The 6,354-nt window shown below is 50.5% G+C and overlaps 1 long non-coding RNA gene across 1 annotated transcript; it reads right to left on the reverse strand.

The window, feature by feature from the left end:
- Window positions 1–2,256: 2,256 nt before the first annotated feature.
- LOC121453156 lies at window positions 2,257–5,516 on the reverse strand. The gene is made up of 4 exons (XR_005974979.1): window positions 5,296–5,516; window positions 3,597–3,700; window positions 2,986–3,241; window positions 2,257–2,576 (listed from the first exon to the last, which is right to left on the reverse strand). It is a non-coding gene; the product is annotated as an uncharacterized LOC121453156 (long non-coding RNA).
- Between the last annotated feature and the right edge of the window lie 838 nt (window positions 5,517–6,354).

Raw genomic sequence — 6,354 nt, forward strand, 5'->3', positions numbered from 1 at the left:
GAAGGCTTTTGGAAGTGACTGAAATAAGAGGGCTCTGGCTTTTTAAATGGATTAATCTGTTGATAGACTCATAACTTGACAGCATTATTGGACTAGAGACTTAAAAGGTAGGGTTTATCACACCTTTGAAAAGTGCTCTTTCCCTGGTCCCTTCCTTCAGTCTGTCTTTCTTCTACCCCGCTGCCACACATTGAGCAACTTCGTTCTTTCCTGTCCTTCTGTCAGGATGCTCTGCTCACCGCGACGCAGCAACAGGAGCTAGCTGACCAAACCCTGAAACCACAGCCAAAACAAACTCACATTGTTTCCCTCAGATGTTTTGTCGTAGCAGCAGAAAGCCTTAACTAGCCCAAAAGGAAGCCCTTTTGTGGGCTTTATCGTTTGGGTTGGTGTACATAGGCATTTCTCAGCTGCTGTTCTTCTTTAGCTTTAATTTGTGACACAGCAGGCAGGAAAGTCCCACAAATTTTAACATCATGTGTTCCTTGTGTCCTATTTAATCTGCCTTCCTTCTTCTACCTTTGAGTCCTTTGGTGTTTGTTGTGTGCATGATCCCCAGGATTTTCAGCTGTACCTATGTGAAGAATAGAGAAGACGATGCATACTCTAGCTTACTGGTGGTTCAAATTCTTATTTTACATTTTTTAAACATCTTTTTTCTTTTTGAGACAAGATCTCTGTACATAGTCTTTGCTGTCCTGGAACTTACACTGTAGAGCAGACTGGCCTTGAACTCACAGAGATGCACCTGGCCCTGCCACAAGTGCTGGGATTAAAGGCGTGCGCCATCCCACAGAGGACGGTTTTAAATATTCTTCCTTGGAAGGATGTGGGGACACTTCTCTAGGGTAGAGACTGAGAAGTACTACTGCTTGATCTGAGGCATCTGCCTCTGCCCACCCTGATGGATCTCCCTCCGGAACTGCAAGCCCAAATCAACTCCTCCGTAAGCTGCCTTTGCCATGGTCTCCTCACAGCAATGGGAAAGTAACTAGGGCAGCATGAAAATTTATTTTTCATAGCCTTCTCGCCTGCTTATGTGGATTTTATATTTTAATGAGGGAGAGAGATAAAAAGAGAGACAAAAAACAAATTAACCACACAGTCTCAGAAAAACAATTGTATGAGGGAAGTGGTTTAGCATGGCTGATAGAGGGGAGGGGGATGGGAGAGCCTAGGGGCTTTTAAAAGAAGTTTTGTTCAAGGAGCTACCATCCAAAAGTGGCGGAGGACAAGAGAACCCTAAAAGCTGAGGTTCTGGGCTACGTGGGCATATCCAGGTGATGTTGACATATCCAGGTGATGTTGCTCAGGATACATCAGGGCCTTGGTGTCAGTTTTTCCCAGAGGCAGTAGAGCCCTGAGACTTATAAGTTATTTTTGTTAATATCCAGCAGAAGAAGGTATAGTTTTATGGAATATGCACAGCTTCCGGTCCAGAGTAAATAAAAACATTTCTTTAGTGAGCTATTCTAAAAACAAGTAGATGTGTAGCCATTTGAGTTTTCCACTGTGGGTTTTTGAATTAACTAGACTCAGTCTGCTGTGAGGAAACAACCTTGGGACCAATCCACAGGGCTATCTTTGGCACACTTTTACATCACAGAGCTGTGGGACAGAGAGGCTCGCTTTACAGGGTACAGTCGGGGAGCCTGTCTCCCGAGGAAAGAGACACCAGAACCAGCACCTGAGAAAGGAGGAGGCAGCTGCAGTAAGGCTTAAAGACTTTAAAAGTAAGAAAAAGTGTGGCAGAGAAACAGAAAGGTCCTGAAGTTGTGACACCGTACAGGCAAAGATGGAGCTGTGTTTAATGAGAAGAGTGGGAAGTCGGGGTTAGTGGCTGCTGGGTGGAGCAGGCCTCTGTTCTTAGTCCCATGTGGAACCAGTAGAGAGCTTTGGTTAATATTTTAAGTGTTCTGCTTTATATTTGGGGAAACTCACTGTCAGGCATAGGGAGGATGGAGCAAGATCCGTGTAGAGTTCTGGCTAAGACGAGATGGCAGCTTGAAGCTGGGAGAAGATGGGGATGTGGCTGGAAGTGGGCAGATGGCAAGAGCGTGATGCAGCCTGCAGCCTTGGCTCGGGCTGGGATGGGGAGATGTGGGCAAGGGAGGTAATCTAAGATAGTCCTGGAAGACGGCAGCATCTCAGTGCTCGAGGTGGAGAAGACCAGGAAAGGAGCGAGTTGAGAGGAAGCTGGGAGCTGCCTGTGTGAGTTTGTCTTCGCTGCCCGTGGACGCAGATGACCCGGGGATGTGCAGTTGGCTTCTGCGATGACTAATTCCTGTTTGCAGCTCCAACCAGGGCCTCCTGACTCACGACAGAGGACTTTGGGGACTCTGTGTCGCCAACCAGGAAAACGAGAAAACAGACTTCAAACTGTCATTAGCCAAGGAGCAAAAATAAATTCTTAATTAGCCTTTGCCGACTGCATATTAATTACAGCTCCATTTACGTGCCTGCTTCTTAGATGCAGGGAGTGGAGAGGAGGAGGAAGTGAAAGTCAGGATTGCCCTGTGTGGAGGAGGAAGGAGCCAGGATTGCCCTGTGTGGAGGAGGAAGGAGCCAGGATTGCCCTGTGTGGAGGAGGACAAAGGAGTCAGGGTTGCCCTGGGCCTTGTGCTAGGCAGCCGCCCCCCCCCCCCCATGCTGGAACCTTTCCAGCGGGTCCCACCCTCCCAGGTCCTACAATTCTTATTTTTATAGATGAAGCAGCTGTGTCTTGAGGAGACAAAGGACATGTCTAGGGTCTCACTCACAAGGTCAGAACCCTTCTTTTTGGACCCCACAATGATGAGCGTTGCCATGGCTTCCTGCCTTGTGCTCACCAGCCCACAGCTCTTAATTTTTTTAAAATCAATTTAAAACCCAATCATCTCTGACAGACCAGAAGGTCAGTGTCAGTCCCCGTGGGGCATCTCACCCCTGGTTTAAGGTATGGCGTTTCACATTCTTAGACCTTGCTGAATCTTTCCTGAGGGTCACCTTGTCTCTGGACATTGGTACCCATTGGTTACCATGGTGATGCTCCCTGTCTCACTCCAACAGCTCTGGGATGCTGCAGGACTGATGGTTCTGTGGCTTCTTTGCTGCTCTTGGTACCTGAGGAATTTTGTCAAGGTGGGACACTTCTGCCCATTGGGAAACTTCTCCACTTGTCTCCTGAGGACTTCTATAACACTCTCCCCTCTCGTCAATGAAGACTCAAGTAACTGTTGGTTTCGGCTCTGCCTTAGCCTCCCTGGAAACCAGAAAGCCCAAGTGGTTATTCCAGTCACTTCCTTTTGTTTCCCTTTGCCCGGCTACGTGCACTGGAGCAGTCCACCCTGGTATCAGGCAGGGCTTTTTACTTATTTAGTTTTTGACATTTTATTTTAAAAATTGCAAATGAGACACTATTAGTAAAAGCAGCAGTGACCTCCCTGACATTTATTACAGCTTTGCAGCTTCTGTGTCTCCCCCTCCCCACTCTCTCCCTCTGTATCACTTTGAAGCATCAGACGGTCGGACCCATTCGTATTTCAATCTGTATCTTTAGAAACCAGTGGCAGATATACTTGCAAAGGAAGCGCTTTCTACCTGAAATCTTTCCTTACTTTGTAGAAGACTGGTGTCCCACGGAGGGCTGTGGCAGGTCAAGTTCTTCCTGTTCCCGAGGGTGGTGTGTCTTGTTTGCTCTCCACTTCCCTTGTCTCCAACACTATGCGAAAAAGCATTTCCACTTTATAGAAGAGACAACTCACATCCTTCTAGGAAGGGAAAGAATTTTCCTAAAGTATTGAGACTAACTCAGGACCAGAGGGTCACTGAGGCAGCCAGAGTCCTTTCTGAGCAATATTTCTAAATGCCTGGTCATCTCATTTGTAGAAATGTGGCTGGTGCTGCAAAGATGAGGTGAAGAGGGGTTCTGGGAGAGCGTGGGATGTGGCTGGTGCTGCAGAGGTGAGGTGAAGGGGGTTCTGGGAGAGCGTGGGATGTGGCTGGTGCTGCAAAGATGAGGTGAAGAGGGGTTCTGGGGCAGCCTGGGATGTGGCTGGTGCTGCAGAGGTGAGGTGAAGAGGGGGCTCTGGGGCAGCCTGGGAGTGTGGCTGGTACTGCAGAGGTGAGGTGGAGAGGGGTTCTGGGGCAGCCTGGGATGTGGCTGGTGCTGCAGAGGTGAGCTGGAGAGGGGTTCTGGGGCAGCCTGGGAGTGTGGCTGGTACTGCAGAGGTGAGGTGAAGAGGGGGTTCTAGGAGAGCCTGGGAGTGTGGCTGGTACTGCAGAGGTGAGGAGAAGAGGGGGTTCTGGGAGAGCGTGGGATGTGGCTGGTGCTGCAGAGGTGAGGTGAAGAGGGGTTCTGGGAGAGCCTGGGAGTGTGACTGGTACTGCAGAGGTGAGGTGAAGAGGGGGCTCTGGGGCAGCCTGGGATGTGGCTGGTACTGCAGAGGTGAGGTGAAGAGGGGGCTCTGCGGCAGCCTGGGATGTGGCTGGTACTGCAGAGGTGAGGTGAAGAGGGGGTTCTGGGGCAGCCTGGGATGTGGCTGGTACTGCAGAGGTGAGGTGAAGAGGGGCTCTGGGGCAGCCTGGGATGTGGCTGGTGCTGCAGAGGTGAGGTGAAGAGGGGTTCTGGGAGAGCCTGGGAGTGTGGCTGGTGCTGCAGAGGTGAGGTGAAGAGGGGGTTCTGGGGCAGCCTGAGCTCCTCTCCTCTGGCAGCTCACTTCTACTTACTCTGCGCTCTCTTTGAAGTAAGCAGCCACTCTTGTTGCTGAACTTGTTATTGGGGATCTCCACCTGGCCCCGCCCAGATTTTTGTTTAAACCAATTATTCCCAATTCCACAGGGCTCTGTCCCTGAAATGAATGGTGTCAACCTATCCCAAGAAGAAGTGTCCGAAAACCCAGCTATTGCTTCAGGACAAGACTGTGCTTCAGATTGATTGGGTTCAGAGAGAAAAACCTGCTGTTCTCTGCTTCCTGCCCTTGCTTTCATGCCGCTGCTGGTTGCTTGCTCAGGCTAGCTTCTCCTGTACAGAGTCAAGATGGCTGCACACTGCTAGCCTGTATGCCCCTTGTTAGTCATCCAGCAGAGGAGAGGGTTCTTCTCCTGATTCCTGATTTTCATTGCTTTGTTTCAGATCACATAACTGCCTGAGCCAGTCGTCACAGGCAGGGGTTGAGATCTGTCAGCTGGGTTAGATCTAGATTATCAGCCTTGTTAAGGCCGCATGGGTGAGACCGGCAGTTTCCCCCAGGAGAATGAGAGGCTGTGACTGAGGAGCAATGGGTGGATGCTGAGCAGGAAAGTGGCAAATCCTACCTCTGGTTATGCTTCTGGAACTGTCCCTTGGAAAGGGTGTCCTGGGTAGTTGCTTTCTCCTTATTGAAGCGTTGGTCATGGCTGAACCGTGGAATCCAGCGTCACTGCTCATGGCCAGTCTTTCTCATGGCCTGTCCTCTTCCTCTTTCCACATGCGTGGCCAACAGCAAGTTTCCTGGTGCTTCCCTGGACCTGGCTGTCTGAGAACTGGGGAGCTATTCCTAGTGGACCCAACTTCCTCTGACCTTGAAAGAGCTCCTCTTGTCTCCAGCCTTTGCTTTATCCCATAGAACATCTGTAAAGGAGGGGCTGGTGGCAGCCACCCCAGGGCTGTGAGAGCGACAAGAGCTTGTGAATTGTGGCCGCAGCAAATGGGAAGGATAATACAATAGCCACTCACTTCTGCCCCTCGGGAAGTGCTCTCACAGCCCCCCTTCTCCATTTTCCTCCGGGAGCAGTGGCTCTTGATGGAGATGGGTTTAGATGGCTTGGAAGCTTCTGTAGCCGCCCACTCTTCCTCCTCCCTCCCTGCTGAGCTGACAGTTTCACATGACATCAATTCCTCTGACAGCAGTGTAAACAGATGGTGGTCCCTGCTGCCCCGGTGCTGGGTAGCGATACCATGGTAACCTGCTAAACTGTGACAGGTGCCAGGACGGTTGGAAACCAGGACCTGCAGACGCATGGGCACACATGGCTCAAGAGCAGTACGACATCAAGGACGCCGGACTTGAGGACTGCCCCTGCCTCTTCCTAGCTGTGCATACATGACTGAATTGCTTCCTTACTCTCGATTCAAGGGACCTATGGATTCCGGTCCAGAGCAGCAAGGGTTCTGGACTGGAAAGTGCCTGATGTGGGGATAGGCACATGGTGTCTCACAAAACTACAGGTGGGTGAGTGACCACATGATCAAAGGGAACTGGAGCATCAACTGCCTGGAAGGTGGTCAGGAGGCAGGTTAGGCAGTGAAAAAGTTTTGGGGCCAGGGGAAGGAAATAAAAACCCCATCCTGGAATCTGACTGAAGCCTCTTGCCAATCAGAGTTCCAATATGATT

This window comes from Microtus oregoni, unplaced genomic scaffold, assembly GCF_018167655.1.
Source record: "Microtus oregoni isolate MIOR12 unplaced genomic scaffold, Mior012 000011F_ref0000422, whole genome shotgun sequence".
Classification (NCBI taxonomy): domain Eukaryota; kingdom Metazoa; phylum Chordata; class Mammalia; order Rodentia; family Cricetidae; genus Microtus; species Microtus oregoni.